The sequence below is a fragment of the Canis lupus genome, chromosome 1, assembly GCF_003254725.2.
Source record: "Canis lupus dingo isolate Sandy chromosome 1, ASM325472v2, whole genome shotgun sequence".
In the NCBI taxonomy this organism is placed as follows: Eukaryota; Metazoa; Chordata; class Mammalia; order Carnivora; family Canidae; genus Canis; species Canis lupus.
Genome location: NC_064243.1, coordinates 51559133 through 51578131, shown reverse-complemented (window position 1 = coordinate 51578131; position 18999 = coordinate 51559133). Strand labels below are relative to the sequence as shown.

At 39.3% G+C, this 18999-nt stretch overlaps 1 protein-coding gene and 1 long non-coding RNA gene across 4 annotated transcripts in view; one reads left to right on the top strand and one right to left on the bottom strand.

Annotated features, from left to right (window-relative positions):
- The window catches only part of LOC125755756 (uncharacterized), a 43443-nt gene extending 39992 nt beyond the window's left edge, over nucleotides 1–3451 (top strand). The window contains exon 4 of the long non-coding RNA XR_007413031.1: nucleotides 2295–3451. This is a non-coding gene — a long non-coding RNA (uncharacterized LOC125755756). The remainder of the gene's footprint in view (nucleotides 1–2294) is intronic.
- The window catches only part of PACRG (parkin coregulated), a 516291-nt gene that overhangs the window by 136794 nt on the left and 360498 nt on the right, over nucleotides 1–18999 (bottom strand). The window lies entirely within an intron of this gene.

Sequence of the window (18999 nt, the reverse complement as noted above, 5' to 3'; positions counted from 1 at the left end):
CTAGGGACTACTAACTTTGTCAAGTTGTTAGAGCAGCAATAGAAAATGAGCCTAGATGGTTTGGAGAAGGACTGAAGGGGACAGATTCTCAGTCTGGATCAAGACAGTAGCAATGGAAAAGGAAGAGATTTGCTGGATGCAGGGGGTATTAAAGAGACTGCACAGAGAGGGCTTTGTGACTAGTTGGACTAGAAGTGATGCTTTAGGAAAAGAGAAAGAAAGAGTCTACTATGTCTCCCAGGTTCATCTGTGAACTGGGTCAGTGGAGAAGGCAATGTAGGGGGAAGATGAGAGGTTAGCTTTAAAATCTTTGGGTCTGGAGTACTTTGAGACTTTGGGAGAAGACAGGTAGTTTGACACAGAGGTCTATGGTTTAGGGGGAAATCTGGAATTGAAATTTTGGAGTCATGAGCTTATAGGTGATGGTTGAATCCAGAAGAATGGCTGACAACCCTGAAGGAGACAGACTGCATTAGCCAGGATCCAAAGACAAAACCACAGCATCCCACAGATGGATGGATGTGAGGGTTTTGTAGAGCATAAGGAGCAACTGCACAGGAGATTCCTGGAAAAGAGCAGCCCATCTCAAGAAGAAGGTCCTAAAAGAAGTGATAACTAATTTCAGTCCTGAAGGACGAACCCGGAGAAAAAAGGGGAGAGGACATTCCAGAGGGAGATGGTCAAATAAGAAAGGTATAAAGAAATAGCAGAAGACAAGCCACAGAATGGTACGGTGTGTACACAGAACCACAGCTTGGCTGAGCTAGAAGGTGAAATTAGAGAATGTGTCTTGACAATGAGGGGGATTGGAATATAATCTTGGCTTGGACTGGGGATAGGACAGAGAAGAAAATCAGAAAGGATTTTTGAATTGGGCATGGGATTTAGAGTCAGTTGAGTGGATTTATAGTGATATTGAAAATGAATTTTTAAAGTCACAGATCAGAGATATTTTTAATTAACTTCCTAGTTTCTGATGCTTAAAATAGCTGGCAGATAAATTTTCCTATTGTATGGCTCTAATTATGCCACAGTACTCCAGAATTTTCTATAGATTACAAAAAGGTCAATATCTCCTTGAATCTGGGCATCGTCTTACAGTCAGCTGATCAGGACCTCTCGTAGTTCTTAAACACAAAAGGGGCGTCCCCATCTTGAGGCCTGGCTCCTTAGCCTGCCATGCTTTTCCTTCCCCATCTTCCTGTATCTGGATTTGACTTGTTCTTCAAAGCACAGTTTGAACACCACCTCCTCCAGAGAGTGTTTCCTGGCTCCTTGAGCTGGAATTGCCCACTGTCTTTATTGGATGCCCCTCTTGTCCTTCTAATGTTTCAGTTTGTTGTACTAGTCATGCCTTTTCATCAACAGCCAAATCTCTCACTTTCTAGCACAGGGCATGAGTCAGGGGCAAAGGAAGCAGAAACGTGTTTGGAAAGGGGGATTGGAAAGAGTCTTTGCCAATTTAGACTTTCACTGAAGTTGTTAAAGCAGGGAAGTCACATTAAGAAAACAGGTTCTCCACTACTTGATTTGGGAGTTTAATGTAAAATGGAAGGGAGGGGTAAAGCAGAAAGTATTAGTTAATTCAATAATCTCGGTGTGTGAGCTCTGGAGCTGGGATAAATCACTTTGCATTATCAGTTATATATATAATCATATTAATTTCACATTAAATTTTTTTAAGTTATCCTGGCTAGGGTAGTAATTACATCTAGTAACTTTCAGGGTTCCAAGGACAGGGAATTTGGGCTTGATTTTTTTGATGGGATGTTTTTTGGCATGTAGCACACAGGTGACCATAGGATGCAGATCGAGTACGTAGGAGACAGGTGGTTATACTGTGGCTGCTAGACAAAACACAGGATGCCCAGTTAATGTTACGTTTCAGATGAATAACAAAAAATGTTTTAGTATAGGTATGTCCTAAATATTGCATGTCATTTATACTAAAAAAAAAAATCATTTGTTATTCATCTGAGATTCAGATTAATGGGACATCTCATATTTTAATTTGCTAAATCTGGCAAGAGAAGCAATATCCAGACCCAGAGTGAAGTGATTTCTCACAAATCAGTGTGGCTTTTTCAATTCCTTTTTTCTCCCTATGGTTTATGATCCTTTAGTCTGCCTCCTCCAAAAGTCCCCCTCACATAGTATTACATGCTACAAATGAGGAAGAGTCCATAACCTTTTAAGATGAACTGTCAGAGTATTTCCCTGAGCTGTCAAAATGGCTTTCTAATATTTAACCTAAATATCTAGGTTGCTGACCATTTTTCTCATGTTTCCTGCAGTGGCACTGCAGAACAAATGACGACAGAGTGCCTTCAAGAGCATTTTATGATGACACTGGAGGTGCTTATCCTGTTTTCTCTCTGACCTTTCCATTTGGCCAGCAAGCCCAGGCTCATGAAGCTTCAGCATCTTGGAGCACAGCTTCACCCAGGCTGCCCGGGGATGGCTGTTCAGGGCACCACCCTCCACAGAGCGCTGACCCCATACCAGTTCCGGAACCAGGGCTGAAGAATTGGCTCTGCCCATTTTTCAGGTGTCTTGGCACATCCACAAGGGGAAGAAGAGATGACAAAATGCTCTTCTCTTGGAGTCAACTTAAATGGCCACCTTCCCTTAGAGATGCATCATCAAAGGATGCAAGATCCCTGCAGTTCTTCCACCCAGAGGCTGGGGTCTCTCAGTTTCTGATCATTATTGGTAATCAGTTCTTTCCTTCTTCCTAACTTGGTCCTCCAGAGTCCAAGACTGCAGCTGAAAGATTTCCTTTTTGAGGAAGAACTGACTCCACGCATCTCACACTCAACAGCTGGCTATTGTCCCAATTGTACTCAGTTTTCATTTACAAATACCTCCTTGTCTTTCCTCCAATACTAGATGTAATTGGTTTTCTTCCTTCTTTTGTATTTAAAGATTGATCACTGTTTGAGATGGTAGTTTGCATTTGTCTTTATTGGCTTCCATTGTATTTTGATTAGCCATCCATCCAGTTTGCCTGTATTTTTTTGAAAGATTTTATTTATTGATTGATTGATTGATTGATTGATTGTATGCAAGCTGGGGGAGGGGCTGAGGGAGAGGAAGGGAGAGCTTCTCAAGTAGACCCTGCACTAAGCATGAAGCCCTACAGGGGGCTTCATCCCACCACCCTGACATGACCAAGGCCAAAATCAAGAGTCCATTGCTTAACTGACTGACCTGCCCAGGTGTCCTGAGTTTGCCTGTGTCATCTCTGATGCTTCAAACTATTGAGTGACATAGGCTCTCGACTGATATAAAAAATTTCTCTTTTAGAAACTCCAAGAATTTACATGATTACACTAGAAATAATGATAAAATTAATCATTTCTGTGTTTTAAAATATATTACCTAAAATTGCATGTTGAATACATTGGAAAGCAAAATGAGAGTAGTATTTTAATAAAAATACATGTAAAGTATAAATCTCCTAATTTAATTGTTTCCAGCATCAGGTGGGTAGGTGAAAGGAGCACATTGAAAATGCATAGGTGGGAACTCAAGGCTTCTTCTCCCCCTTTTTTTTCTTCTCCCCTTTTTCTGTGTGGGAGTACCACACAGTTATCAGATCAGAAATGCAAATATCAATACCACCTACGTTAACTATCAAGAATAAAAATTCCTAACTATACTTTTATGTTTAGGGGATATGTTTCAATCTGAAGATGAAAAACAAACAGAACAACCTTTCCTCAAGATAGAAAGTTTCTACCCAACACTGAAATACAGACAAAAATTATTCTATATGGAAATTTGTCCACACATATTGCAAATTGTTTCCATTTTCCTTTATTGTCCTCTAATGATCTCATCAAGAGTGCATAATTAGTTCTCTACACTGCAGAATGCTGGCTGTGCCCTGGAGCAGCCAAGCAGTATTCTTCACTAGCCCTTTCCCCCCTGGAACTCACCACTGTCCCCTGGCTTGCAGGGTAGGAAGAGAGCTGCGGGGTGGCTCTCTGCCTTGACCCAACAGTTCGGTGGGTGGTGGAGGAGGGGGGTCCTAGTCTGCACTAAAATATAAAAGAAAGTTTTTCCACATGCCAGTTAGTTGCCAATGTCAGTTAGTAGTGGCTTTTGATGTCTTCCAATATCGTGGTAAGCTGCTGGGCAGATGATTTTGGGAGCCAATTTTCCTTGGTCTGCACACAGCCCTTAATATACTCCTATATGGAGTAGAATGTGCACCCAGTGGTAAGTCAGGGATTGAAATCTCAAAACCAAACCACGGATCCCATCATATCCACAGCTATGATCAAGGCCTTTCCTAAATTCTAGACTTTATTTTTGTTTGGTGAGAGTGAAATGGAAATAGATACTTTTAAATGTAAGGGAATCTACAGAGGTGTAAACAGGCAAGGGATATATAGCCCCCTTAAAATCCTCCACATTTTGGCTCTAATGAATATACATATTAGAACAAATGATCATTTGAAGATATACTCCAGCAAAGATGCTATACGTGGTGGGATTTCATGAAGAGTTTGTACTTCTTTCCTTAAATTAAGGCATTGGAAGCACAGAAGCGTTTTCTTCTATAAATAGCCACTTACTGTCACCAAATATTATTTCCTCTTTCTTTCACTAATTAGTTAGAGATGAAATAATAGTTGAACATTTCATAATCTTAAATTCACAATATTTTACTTAATTAAAATAGGTAATTTAGGAAAATAATTGGCAATTGCTAAAGCCTCTAATGCTGATGACAATTGAGCTGGAAGCATTCTTTCCTCACAAATTGGTACTTAAATACAAAGTTCTGCACACAGCTGGAAAGTGCCATCGTAAAGGGCATTTATGTTCAGTAGCTATCATTAAACCAAACAAACTGAAATTAAAGGAAAAAGAAAAACAGCTAATTTTAGAAGAAATATTTGGGCGTAGATTTTAAGGGCTCAAAAGTGTAAATGACTGTAAGCATTTATAAGGAAGAATGTTGTTAGATGACATATCTGTAAATTGATTTCACATTTGATTTCATTTCATACTTCATCCTGGAATTATAGTTTTGAATATTTAAGTTCAGTTAAAAAGTTAAGGCTATATATATATCATTCTTCTTAGACCAAAGGGTGAGTTTTTGAGGGGAAACTCAAATTATACTCATGATTTTCAAAGTAAAGTCATTCATGGGATTGAATTCATGCCCATTGATGCTGATTTAAATAGAGGTGAAAGAATTGTATCTGAAATAAGCAAACCATACTTTTTGCACATTTTCCTATTTAGGACAGATAATAAGATGCCTCTCTGAAATACCATACAGCACAGCACAGATTTGTGCTAATTTGCAGGAGCACCAAAGAAAAACACATCCTTTGGAGGGCTTATTTGTTCAGTGGGAGGCTGTCTTTTTCAGGCCTGGAACAAAACCCTGTGGATACGGATCAGAACATACTCAGACATCATTATGTGTGTGTTGGTGGGGATGGAGGGTGGGAGGGCATACCATTCTACAGTATGGAATTTGCTATCACATTTTCTCCTTGGTAACACATTAAAAAAAAAAAAAGATTTAAACAACAGTCTAAAGAGCAAGGAATTAAAAAAAACCACGCAGTACAACAAATGATTCATTCTAGTGGAGTACAATGGTGATATTTCAGCACGATCAAATAAACCTTTAAAATAAAGATTCTTTATATTCTTTTGCAAATAAACATCCAAAATATTTATCAAATTGCAGTTATGTTAAAGCAAATTGAGCATTTTTAAGTTTTCATGTCTTTTTTGGAATGCCAAAGTATTTTAAAAATCCAAATATTATTTATTTCAGCTTTCTCATAGAAAGTAAAACAATGTGATACATCCAAGTCTTATATAAGATATTTTACTTTTAAAATCATTATTTTAAGAAAAGATCTGAGACTGGTTTTTAAAATTTCAGGGCAGAAAAAACACCCCAAACCAATACTGATATAATCCAAATCCAGCAGAAAAACATCCTTGCAAGGTCTTGATTTTCACTAAATTTACAATTTAAAAAATTAACTCATCCAATATTTATGACCTACTGCATGCCATTTGCTGGGCTAGAGAATTTAAAGTGCTATGGAATTTTAAGACAGAGGAGCCCAGATTCCAGCAGTCAGGTAGGTCACTACTAAGCAGATGGAATGATAATATATTGTTATATAAAGCGTTGGATAAAATCATGATCAAAGTGCTAAAAGGCACACAGAGGGAGCAAAAATTCTACTAGTTTCTTGCTTGCTGGGGTGAGAGAAGGGTGATGTGAGCGTGGGATACTCCTTGAAGAGGGTGATACTGAGCTGACCTTGAAGTATGCCTGCTGGGGTCCAAGGGAGAGGACATTCTTGGCAGAGAAGAAAAAGGAGATGGAAGCAAGAGAGCAAAGGGCACAGAGGAGCAACAGATTGGCAAGAAGGATGGCAGGCGGACAATGGTGCACACCAACTGTCCTACCAAAGATTGGCCACAGTGCTAACTCGGACTCTGGTCTAGCTCTGACTAAGCTCCTGGGGCATGTCCTCAGGCATGGCTGAGGTTGATTTATTTAATCTTCCCAACAATCAACCCTATGAGGTAGTTCATATTCCTGCTGCCATTGTATAGGTGTATAAACCAAGGCATGGAGAGGTTGAGTAACATGTCCCATGTTGCAAAGAGGTGGTGGGCCTGCAGTGCCTACCAGACAGTGGGCTGGTCTGGAATCCTGAATGGTTTGAAAGACATTGTCAGTGTGTGGGTCCAAGGCCCAGGGTGGGCCAGGGAGGTGAAGGCCTGTAGCAAGAAATCCAGTAAGAAAACCTCTGAGATAGGTAGGTAACAGTGAGGGATGGAACTAAGGCATAACTCCAAAAGAGACTCAGGGGAAATGAAAAATTTCACAACTTAAAATTTTGTGATCAGCAGAGAGTGGGGAGTCCCAGGGAGGATGGAATATGATGTCCCTGTGTCTTCTAGAGAAATGGTAAAGAGGCAGAGTTTTCTGGTTATTGTAGGGCCCAGGTGGGAACACAGGAGAGGAAGCATGTTGGAACAGGTGCCAGCAGGAGGGCTCGAGGTGTGGAATCTTCTAGAACTCCAGGGTTTGGTGGATGTGAATGCCCAGGGGCAGCAGGAGGGAGGAGGAGCAAGAGTGGACAGGAGGAGAACCAGGCAGCTGGTCTTCCCACAGGAGGAAACCAGCCTCGGTGGAGGATGCAGCAAGCAAGTTAGAAGATGCTGAAGAGTCAGGAAAGAAAGAACCAGGAGTCTGGGAGCAAGCAGGCAATGGGCTGCATTCTGAGAGAAGTTTTAGGAAAATGTTCAGTTCAAGGTGGAATGAAAAGCAATGGCAAGTGAATATAGTGGTTTCCTAAGAAGACTGTTTTCAAGAAGTTGAGCAGGGAAGGAAGCAGGGAAGGCTTTGTGGCTTTTCACAGGTCAGAGTTTTGGAATGGACACCTGCAGGAGTGTAGGGGTCAAGGAGCCAGGAATGCTGCAAGGAGAGAGCAGGTGGGAAGCTCCAGGGCAGAGCCGCCTCCTTGAAGTGGTGGAGGTGATGCCTCTGAGGCCGGAGGAGGTGGGGACCTGGGCAGAGGAAGGAGATGGCAGGGCTCAGGGGGTCTGAAGGCTCAGAGGCAGAGTTTGGGGATGGGAAGGATGCCAAATGGGTGGTGAGGCTGGAAATCATTCCTTCAGAGCAGATCCAATCGGCGGTTACACAGTTTCCTCCAGCAGAGCTTGGCAGTTTTCAATATGACATCAGGGACATTTTTTCCTGCCATAGATTTTCCACAAAACACTCATTCACTTCTACGGGAATACTGTGCGTAATACTGATCAGTTGTATAGCAGCCAGTTACAGTTTGATGCCGAATCTGTTACCTTTCTATCAGTGGTTCTGGAATCTCTAATTACAATTGCGTAGTAGACAGACCAAATCAATGAGAGTGTAAAATATTTCCAGTGTTAGCAGGTGCCTGGCAATCTTTGTGCTCTACGGCCTTTAATGCTCCATCTCAAACACAAATAATATGCCAAGCTAAAACCAGATAGAAAAGAATTAGAGGGAAGATGGCTACTTTGCAAAGTGAAACTTGTATCCCTGGAATTCATTTCTCGTATTCTGAATGTCATACTGGATTTAAATGTTGGGTATGCTGCCATTTGAACCTTCAGAGGAATGTGTGGGTTTTGAGGTGCTATTGCCCTATTCTTCCAGAAAGTGGTGTGCTCTAAAAAGAAAGATGGTGAGCTTAGATACAACTTTAGTGACGAAATATTTTCTATGTGAGATGCTGACAAGCCTGTGATGGCCTGATTTAGTTTATACACATTTTTACTGTGCTCAGGATAATGCTTTTTAATGGAAAATCTGCACTGGATCTGTCTCTTAGCATATAATTTTATTTTATTTTTTATTTTTCATTTTTTAAAAGATTTTATTTATTCATAAGAGACACACAGAGAGAGGCAGAGACATAAACATAGGGAGAAGCAGGTTCCCTTTGGGAAGCCTGATAGGGGACTCGATCCCAGGACCCCAGGATCACGACCGGAGCCAAAGGCAGACACACAACCACTGAGCCACCCAGGTGCCCCAGTATATCATTTTAAATACATTCTATAATGAAATAACATTTTAAAAAATACAAAGTGCATGATATATGTCAGACACTGTCCTAAGTACAGTGGAAGGGTACAAAGGTGATTGAAAGTGAAAACTGCTCTCAAAAGGCTGCCTCTGGTGGCTATAGATGCTCAAAACACTCGGGTTGCTAATAAGTAGCATTAAAAACAAATGTCTGGTGAGAGTAACACCCCTCACGTTGCGATAGTCTATGGCTCAGCATAAATTTCAAACATTTCTGCAGGTGACAGTAGTTAAGCATTCTTTTTTTCCTCCAAGGGTAAATTTTCTGCCTAATTTCATGTTTTTGGTGGTATCAAGCAGGCAATGAATATTAACCAAACCACTTCCATGTAGCAGGCATTGCACTGGGCGTCAGAGAAGATGAAAGATGCATAAGACGCTTAAGGAGCAGGCAGTAATGAGTCTGTTTGCAGGTGTGAGTCCGTTTCCATTGCTGTCGCTAAAGAAAGGCCCTCCAGAGGAGAGGTGTGTGGCTGGGCCCTGGGGGCCTCCGAGGGTTTTATTCTGCAGAGAGGGGGGCATGGCATGTGGGGTGATGGTGCATCCCGAGGCTGGGGAGTGTACAGCATATTCAGGGACAATGAACATACCAGTGTGGAGAAAAAAAATTTGTGTGAGAGGACAGTCTAGGAGAAAGATTTTTGAATTACGTTATGCTAGGTCTTTACGGATGTGCTAAATATTTTTTTATATCCTTTTGAGAAGCTGCAAGATAGAAAATTCTTGTGTTTCTCTTCTGCTCACACTCATGATGCTTCTGATTCCAGGAGCATCTCCGTGGATGTAGATGCGTTCACCCACCTGGAAGCTGTCCAAACCCTGTACTTGAGGGGTTTTATGGAGGCTTTATCACATAGGCATGATCAATTATTAACTCAACCTCTAGCTGCTGTTTTCTCTCTGGAGATTATGGGGGTGAGGCTGAAAGTCCCATTGTGAACCTACTCAGGAGCCCACCAAGAATAGCTTCATTCTGGCAGTAGGCTCTCCTATCACCCAGGAAATTACAAGAGTTTTAGAAGCTCTGTGTCAGGAGCTGGGGGGATGAGACCAATGATATTTACTACTTCACAGGGAAAGTTGATACCAGTTGATAATTTTTCAAGGAGGGGGGAAATGTGATAAAAAGCTGAGTGTTAGGGAAATCAGGTATCTGAAGCCCAGGAGGTGGACATGGAAGGAAGAAGGTTGGTTAATAGAGTTTTGGGGAAAATGTTCCAGAAGGAAGATAAATGAATAAATGAAGAGACAATGGGAAGAACTGCCCTATCCATCCAGTTTGGTGGGAAGTACTCTATTCCTTACTACAGATACCAGGATAGCAACCATACCTCTCTGGGTCTCTGTTTACTCATCTCTAAATTGGGAGTATCAACTCTGTCTATGTAATGAGGATTAAAGAAGCAAAGCATGGAGAAAATACATATACCACTATCAACCTATAAAATGCCAAATTTTCATTTTTCTCTATTCAAGAAATATACTGGTGTGCTTAAATAATCTATTACACAATACATCCATTTGTAATGCTCATAATCCTTCCCTATATTTCCTTATTTACTCTCATAACTCCATACATTGAACTGTGTTGAGTTCAGTATGTGAACTCACGCCAATCAGACATGGATATGAAACCTATAGGCAAATGAAAGAAGACAAGATGCTCTTCAGTAATTACTGTGGAGTGAGATGAGCTTCCTACAGGGTATTCAGCTACATGCAAATGATGTTCAGAAGAGGATTACATTCCAGGGGCCGACAGCAGGGGAGACAGTTAATCACCTCCCCCCCCCCATATGCTATAGTTTGATCATGTGCTAGGTGGCACAATATTGTCTACATTTTTAGAGGAATATTGTGAAAATGAATGGAATATTATCTCCAAAGCAATGAGACATGTTTGGACAAAAGCCACAGTGAGGAAAATTCAAGTGTATCATTTCTGAAGAGGCATTTTAAAAACAGGTTAGTCTGTAAGGCAAATGCAAGAACAGATTGGACTTAAAAGATGTTTTCAGACCTTTTGTAGAAGGAGGTTGAACACCTTATGTAAACAGAATTCATTCAGAATTACTACTATGAAAAACTAAAGGGGAGAGAGAGAGAGATGAGAAGCAGCTATTTGATTCACCTGTGACTAGAGAAGGTGCCCTAACAAGATGCAGGAAAACATAACGTACAAGGTCAGGATTTTCCAGAAAGAAGTTGAGATTTCCTTTTCTTCAGACAATATGTTACACATATGGTGAGTTTCTTAGCTTGATAAACATCTACAAGTAGATAACTTTGAAACAGATGGCTGTCTCACGACTTTGCTTTATTAATTTCCATGCCATTAGACTGAATAATTCACAACTCTGATCATCAACTTGCTTTCTGTTTTGGGAAATCAACAGAATGCATCAGGGTAAGTGACCCAGGGTAGGAATGAATGTATCCCCCTTGCCTTTGGTAATTGACAATTCTGCTCTGGTCAGGAAATGGTGGCACGAGACCGAGTCTTGGAATTGCAGCAATGGGGTCAAAGCTGTGGATGGAATCTCCTGGTCACAGATGGGCATGACACACACACTTTTGAAAGGAAGAAGGAGAAGAACCTGAGAATGATGATCTGGCACATGAGAATTTTTTGACTCCACAGAAATGTCAGAGTATCCACATGATTGAAGAGTCAGAGAACTAAGCAGAAGGGAGAAAAAAAAAACTAGTGAAAGGAAAAGCAATAAAATGTTACCGTTATTTATGTAAGATTGAAATTCAGTAGTTATAAGATTTTCACCAACAGAGAATTAATTAATGCACATTAAAAAGGGAGCATCACCAAGTGAAGACAGAGCACAAGCTGCCCTCCTGCTGCATCCTCTTGCCCTGCTGGACAAGCTCTTCTGCCTCGTTGCCAATAGGTGTCAGGATCTCCTCTGCACAGCACCTGAGGCCAGGCCAGGGCCTTGTGCTAGTGCTGGTAAGTGACCTCTTATAGAACACAGAATCCAACAACAGAACTACCATGCCCCTTACCGTGTCAGTTTCTTTCTGCATCCCACACAAGCACATTCAGATTCTTCTTGGGAGCATAGGTTTGGAGGATGGATTAACAATTCAAGGAAGGGTGTCACCTCGGGCACCATCGACACTTTATATTCCCTATTGTGTGACTGTCCTGTACATTGTGAGAGGTGAGGCCTCGTCCCTGGTTTCTACCCACTACATGACAGGGCTGTCCTTCTACCATCATCTGTGGCAGCAAAAAATGTCTCCAGACATTCTCAAATGTGCCCTGGGAGGGAAAATCTTTCCTTGGTAAAAACCAGTGCTTTGGATGGGATAGGAGAAGGTAACCTAATAATTGTGAAATGTCAGTCAGTGATGCTTTTGGACCCAAGGTAGAGACACATGGTGTCCATGAAAGATGAAGACAGAAAATGTAGGCTGCATGGCAGAGATTGTTCTACAGAAGCAAAACAGATAATGCTGGTACAGTTCCTGACATCATAAGAAATGTTAATTTTAGTTCACAGATCACTTTCAAATACATGGCTCATTTAATCCTTAATATATGATTACATATACTCTATTACATAAAAAATAAATTATATATGTGTTATATTTAAAATATATATGTTACATATATTTAGCATACATGTGTGAAAAGTATATAATCTCCAATTTATGGATTAGAACACCAAGGTTCAGAATGTAGAGTAATTTATCCATATCATATGTAAGATGGATGAAGACCAGACTCAAACGCAGGCCTTCAGACTCCAGATTCTGGGTTCTTTTTGCGAATTACCTTTCATGGAAGGTGGGGGAGGGCCGGGGGTCACCAAGCCAGGAACCCCTGAGATACAGCATCAATAGCAGTAAAGCTCAAGGCCGGTAGGAAGCATCAATTACCTTTCAACTTCAGCAGGATGCAGAGGGGAGAAGAGAAGGAGGTTGGCAGGGACCACACTCTTTGTCCCTGTGCTAGAACAACCCCTCAGACTAAACCGGCACCTGATCTTACTGCCTCGCATTTACTAAACCAACAAGGTGAAGAGAGAAAAACACTCACATTCATATTATCTTTTTACATCGTTCTTTGCCATTGCTATTTCTGTGTTTTTATTATGCAAATGTTAGTTTAGTAACTTGTATAATACATATCACATCCGGCATTATCTATTACTGTTCCACGTTATTACAGTGATGAACATGATATATAATACTTATTGTATGTGTGTGTGTGTTCAGTGTTCATGCACAGATTTTATTTAACTGATGGAGGGCATGATCAATCAAAAGATTTAAAAGCTACCTTTTCTCGGGTTGGACCCCTTCACTCTGCCCCACCTGGCCTGCCGGACTCCAGGTCTGGCTCCACATCTCCAGCCTGGTTCTCTCTCCACAGCTGGTGAGACCCTCCGTGGCTGCCTGCAGCTCCCAGGACAGCCGGGGCATCAGGGGGCCCATGGCTGCTGTACCAAAGCAAGGAATCTCCTTTCTCTTCATGGTTTGCAAAAGACTTTTCACCATGAGTAGGTGTTGAGTTTTTTGTTTTTTTTTTCCTTTAAATAGACTTTAGAAACGACAAATACCCACCATTTGCTTCAACGTGGATGGAACTGGAAGGTATTATGCTGAGTGAAGTAAGTCAATCGGAGAAGGACAAACATTATATGTTTTCATTCATTTAGGGAATATAAATATTAGTGAAAGGGAATAGAAGGGAAGGGAGAAGAAATGTGTGGGAAATATCAGAAAGGGAGATAGAACATAAAGACTCCTAACTCTGGGAAACGAACTAGGGGTGGTGGAAGGGGAGGAGGGCGGGGGGTGGGGGTGAATGGGTGACGGGCACTGAGGGGGGCACTTGACGGGATGAGCACTGGGTGTTATTCTGTATGTTGGCAAATTGAACACCAATAAAAAATAAATTTATTATTAAAAAAAGACTTCTTATTTTGGAATAATTTTAGATGTCCAGGGAAATTGCAAAAATAGTACAGACACTTCCCAGGCAGTTTCTCGGATGGTGAACATCTTCCATTACCATCTCATGTCCTTCAAAACTAAGAAGCCAACACCAATCCATTACTCTAGATTTGCTCTAGATTTTATTTGTACATCACCAGTTTGCCCATGAATGTCTGCACTGTATTCAAGGATCCCATCAGGATACAGCATTGACTTGAGTCATCACTTTCTCTAAAGTCTCCTTGGTCCTGAGACAGAGTCTTAGTCTTTCCTTGTTTTTCATCATCTGAATTGATCAGGTATTTTAAGAATTTCCCCAATTTAGATTTATCTGATGGCTTTCTCATTATTAATGTCACTATGTTTTTATACAAAGAACACTATAGGAGTACTGTTCTCAAAACATCCTATCAGGGGTCTGAATATTACATTTAACAAATATTTTTTTCAACATGTCCAAATAATTTCCCCCTTTTAATTAGTTACTATGTTAAATTATAACAATAAATGTTGCGGTATTGAACCAGACTTCCAGTCCAAGGAGAATCCTACTTGGTCGTGATGCATTATTAACTTTTTGACTTAACGATATGTTATTGAGGCTTTTTACATTTATATCCATACATAAATACTGGTCTGTAAGTTTCTTTCTTGGGCCAACCTCTCTAGCCCTATTTCAAGAATCTTTCCATCTTCTTCAATTCCTCTTTTATGGTTCTTTGGAATACTTTGTATGAGAAAAAGTGATAATCTTTGAAAATTTAGAAAAAATTGTACAGTGGGCTATGTTATGTTTTCTCTCTTTTGGGGAGGACAGCTTTTGATGATCTCGAGTTTCTTTAATGTTTATTGGCTTATTCAGGGTTTCTATTTTTTTTGAATGATTTTGATAATTTATATTTGTCTAGTAGATTATTCCTTTCAATTAAGTTTTAAATAAGTAGCATATATTTGTTTATAACATATTTATGACAAAATATCTGTTATACTCCTTTTTTATTCCTATTATTATTTGTACCTTTTTTTCTGTGCCCTAATGGTGAAAATTTGTCTATTTTATTTGCCAGTTCAAACTAGGTTTTGATTTTGCATATCTTCTCTGTTTCTTTGATATCAATTTCATTAATCTTTGCCCTTTTATTTATTTCCTTCTTTCTGTTTTTGTTGGGTTTACTCCATTCTTTTTCTGATTCTTAAATTGAATAGCTTGCATTTATTTTCAATCTCTTTAGCTTTATTTTATGACTTATGAATTCACGTACAACACTATCTTTTTAGTTGTATTATACCTAGAGAATATGGCCTAAATATTATAGGTCCTTTGGAATTTGTTGAGATTTTAATATTCTTCACAGTCAATGTGATAAATGTTCTATGAGTACTAGAGAAAAATGTGTATTTTCTGTCTGTTGGGTGTAAAGATCTGATCCATAGGTCAAAATTCACCTTTTAATTTTGTTGCTTAAAACAATCTATGTAAACCCACAATTATATCATCAATTTATCTTCAACAAAGGAGGAAAGAATATGCAATGGGAAAAAGACAGTCTCTTCAACAAATAGTGCTGGGAGAACTGGACAGTTACATGCAAAAGAGTGAAACTAGACCATTTCCTACACCATGCAGAAAAATAAACTCAAAATGGATTAAAGACCTAAAAATGAGGCCATAAAAATACTAGGAGAGAGCATAGGCAGTAATTTCTCTGACAATGGATATAATAACTTTTTTTTTTTTTTTTTTAGATATGTCTCCTAAGGCAAGGGAAATAAGATAAAAAATAAACTCTTGGGACCATATAAAAATAAAAAGTTTCTGCACAGTGAAGGAAACAATCAACAACAAAAAAAGACAGCATACTGAATGAGAGAAGATATTTGCATTTATGATAAAAGGTTACTATCCAAAATATATAAAGAATTGATAGGACTCAACATTCAAAAAACAAGTAATCTAATTAAAAAATGGGCAGAAGACATGAACAGACATTTCTTCAAAGAAGATATCCAGATGTGCAACAGACACATGAAAAGATGTTAAACATCATTCATCATCAGGGAAAAACAAATCAAAATTACAATGAGATATTACCTCACACCTATCAGAATGGCTAAAACCAAAACCACAACAAGTGTTGGCAAAGATGTGGTGAAAAAAAGAACCCTCTTACACTTTTGGTAGGAATGCAAACTGGTGTAGATGCTCTGGAAAACAGTATGGAGGTTCCTCAAAAAGTTAAAAACAGGACCACCCTATGAGCCAGTAATTGCACTATTGGGTACATAGTAGTGCAAAAACACAAAAATGTTTATTTAAAGGAATACATGCACACTTATGTTTATAGCATCATTATCTACAATAGCCAAATTCTGGAAGCAGCCCAAGTGTCTATCAATAGATGAATTGATAAAGAAGATGTGGTGTGTGTATATAATATGGAATCTATCTATCATCTATCTATCTATCTATCTATCTATCTATCTATCTATCTATCTAATATTATTCAGCCTTAAAAAAGAATGAAATCTTGCCATTTGCAACAACATGGATGGATCCAGAAAGTATAATGTTAAGTGAAATAAGCCAGGGAAAGACAAATACCATATGATTTCACTCATATGTAGAATTTAAGATATAAAACAAATGAGCAAAGGAAGAGAGAGGGAGGGAGAGAGCAAGAAACAGACTCTTAATTATAGAGAACAAGCACTCTCTCTGATGATTACCAGAGGGGAGGTGGGTGGGGGGATGAGTGAAATAGGTGATGGGGATTAAGAGGACACATATCCTGTTGAGCCCTTAGTAATGTACAGAATTGTGGAGTCACTGTATTGTACATTTCAAAGTAATACAACACCATTTGCTAACTATACTGGAATGAAAATAAAAAACTCAATAATAAAAAACAAAGAAACTGTATCTTTACTTTTTTTGTCTATTTGATCTATTAGTCTGTTAGAAGTATGACATCCTACTTAATGGATGTATCAATTTTCTTGTAATTCTGTTAACTTTTGCTCTTTATAATTCATATTATATTGTGAGGTCAATAAAAGAGCACTATTTTATGTCACTTTGGTAGATTCTGCTTCTTATTATCATATGTCTCTCCTTTCTCTATTTTTTTGGTCTGATAATATTGCTACATAAGCTTTCTTTAACTTAGTATTTGGCTCACACACATATTTTCCATCTCCACCCTTCCTTGTAAATCAGTATGGTTTGATGTATGAAAAAATCCAGATTCATTATTTTTATCCTTCTCCCAAATAAAACAAAGCCTTAGCTGAGGATTGAAAACTCCAGTATCCTGCCATTGTTGTCTGGAGTTTTAGTTTAGGTTTTTTGTTTTCTGTTTTTAACATTTTCTTAAAGCAGTCAATAGTTAGTGAATTTTACTAGCATTTTGTCAATTTGGGGACTTGCCATTACATCTGGTTTCTCAGTCTCAGCTTTGGGTTTATTGTTGCTGATATACTTATTTTAACAATTTTACCTAGAATTTAGTAGGGTTGGAAACTCTTTTCATCTGTGTATGTCTTTATTTCCGCTCCCCTCTCTTGAATGATATTTTAGCTGTGTATAAAATTTTAGGTATCCAGTTTTATTTTTTCTGGACAAGTTTGAGATACTGACCCATTGGCAGGTATCTCTTACTGCTGGTATTTCACTGCCAACCCAACTGTTGCTCTGTGGTAATCTGTCCTTTCTCTCTGGTTCTCCTCCAAAAATTTTCTTATTTTTTGTAGTGTTCTCCAGTTTTATCATGGTGTGCCTAGGTGGGGTTTATATATTAAAACTTTTCTTTTTTTTTAAGGATTTTATTTATTTATTCATGATACACACACACACACACACAGAGAGAGAGAGAGAGAGAGAGAGAGAGAGAGGCAGAGACACAGGCAGCGGGAGAAGCAGGTCCCATGCAGGGAGCCTGACATGGGACTGGATCCCGGGTCTCCAGGGCTGAAGGTGGCACTAAACCACTGAGCCACCAGGAGTGCCCATAATTAAACTTTCCAATTTAAAATCCATTTCCTAATTGAGTAAGAGATTTCAACTCATTAATCTCTCCTTCAGTGTTCAGGTATAAAGTTTATCAGTGCTCTGAGGTTTTGCATTTTATTTAACCAGTTTGTAATTTATATCTTTATATCTCACTGTTTCAGCTTTTCTATTCTTTTATTTGATTGTCTTATTTATTTCTTCATACATCCATAACATACTTCAGTCTCTCTTATATTATTATATAAATTTAGGTTAGTCTGGAATGGTACATGTTTTAGTTGTTTGCTTTGTCGGCTGTCTTTTTTAGCATTTGATGTTTTAATGTGTTAAGTAATTTTTATTTGCTGGCTTATTATGTGAAATGTGTTTTTCCATTTATCTCACCCTTCCTCAGTCTGTACTTACTTCTATCTAGAAGTTGTCTTTACTCAATGCCAGACCCCTGGTCTGGGTCCCCACCCAGATCAGGCAGCAGTTGGCAGCAGATTTTAGTAGCAAAATACTCCAATTTAGCCTCTAACTCTAAGCGTTAAGCCTGGTCCTGATCTCCATCCTATAGAGAGGCTGTTATTATTCCTTATGACTCCACAGAAGCCAGGCTCTCAGCCACTCCTGCTGGCTCTGAGCATGGAGGCTCAGGAGGCCTGTAGCTGTAGGTCCATTTACTGCCTACTATTTCTATTCTGTTTCTGGTCTAAGGAGATAAGATGTGAATCTAGTCTTCGAGCCCAGATCTGACTTCCTTGAATTCTCTCCCTTTCTGGCTTCTGCATCGTTGCTGTGCACTTCGCTGCCTAGCATGCATTTGTATGCAGCGAGGTGTAAAAGTGTCCAGCCATCATGGTACAAGTTGATAAAGAGTGGTAGTGACACCCCCCAAAGGGAGTGACTGTCCTGGATCAATGTAACTGATCCAGTCCTAGCAGGACAGACAAGTGGAGAGGAAAGGTTCAAGTACTGTAGAGAGGAGCAAAAAAGAATAGAGGCACATAGAGAAGAAGCAAGAAAACTCAGCAGAGGAGCTAGTGAGGAACAAATCTGGATAGAACAGAAGCTCTACAAAGAAATCAGTAGAAGGCAAGGTTGGAAAAACTGCTGGGGCCAGATGACGGTCATACCGGATTTCAAGACTAAGAAATTTGGACACAAAGTGATGGAAAGATACTGAAATCTTTGCATAGAAAAACAGACGAGCTATTATTGATTGAAAATTTATTTTTCGCCATTCACTATGCTAAGTGCTTTATGTAAATTATCTCATGTGAGCCTCAAGCAACCCTATGAAATTGATACTTTTATTGCGCACATTTAATAGATAAGAAGATTGAATTTAGATAAATTAAACTATTTGCTTGAAATCATATAGGCAGTAGAGCAGGCTGAAGAACGGTCTGAA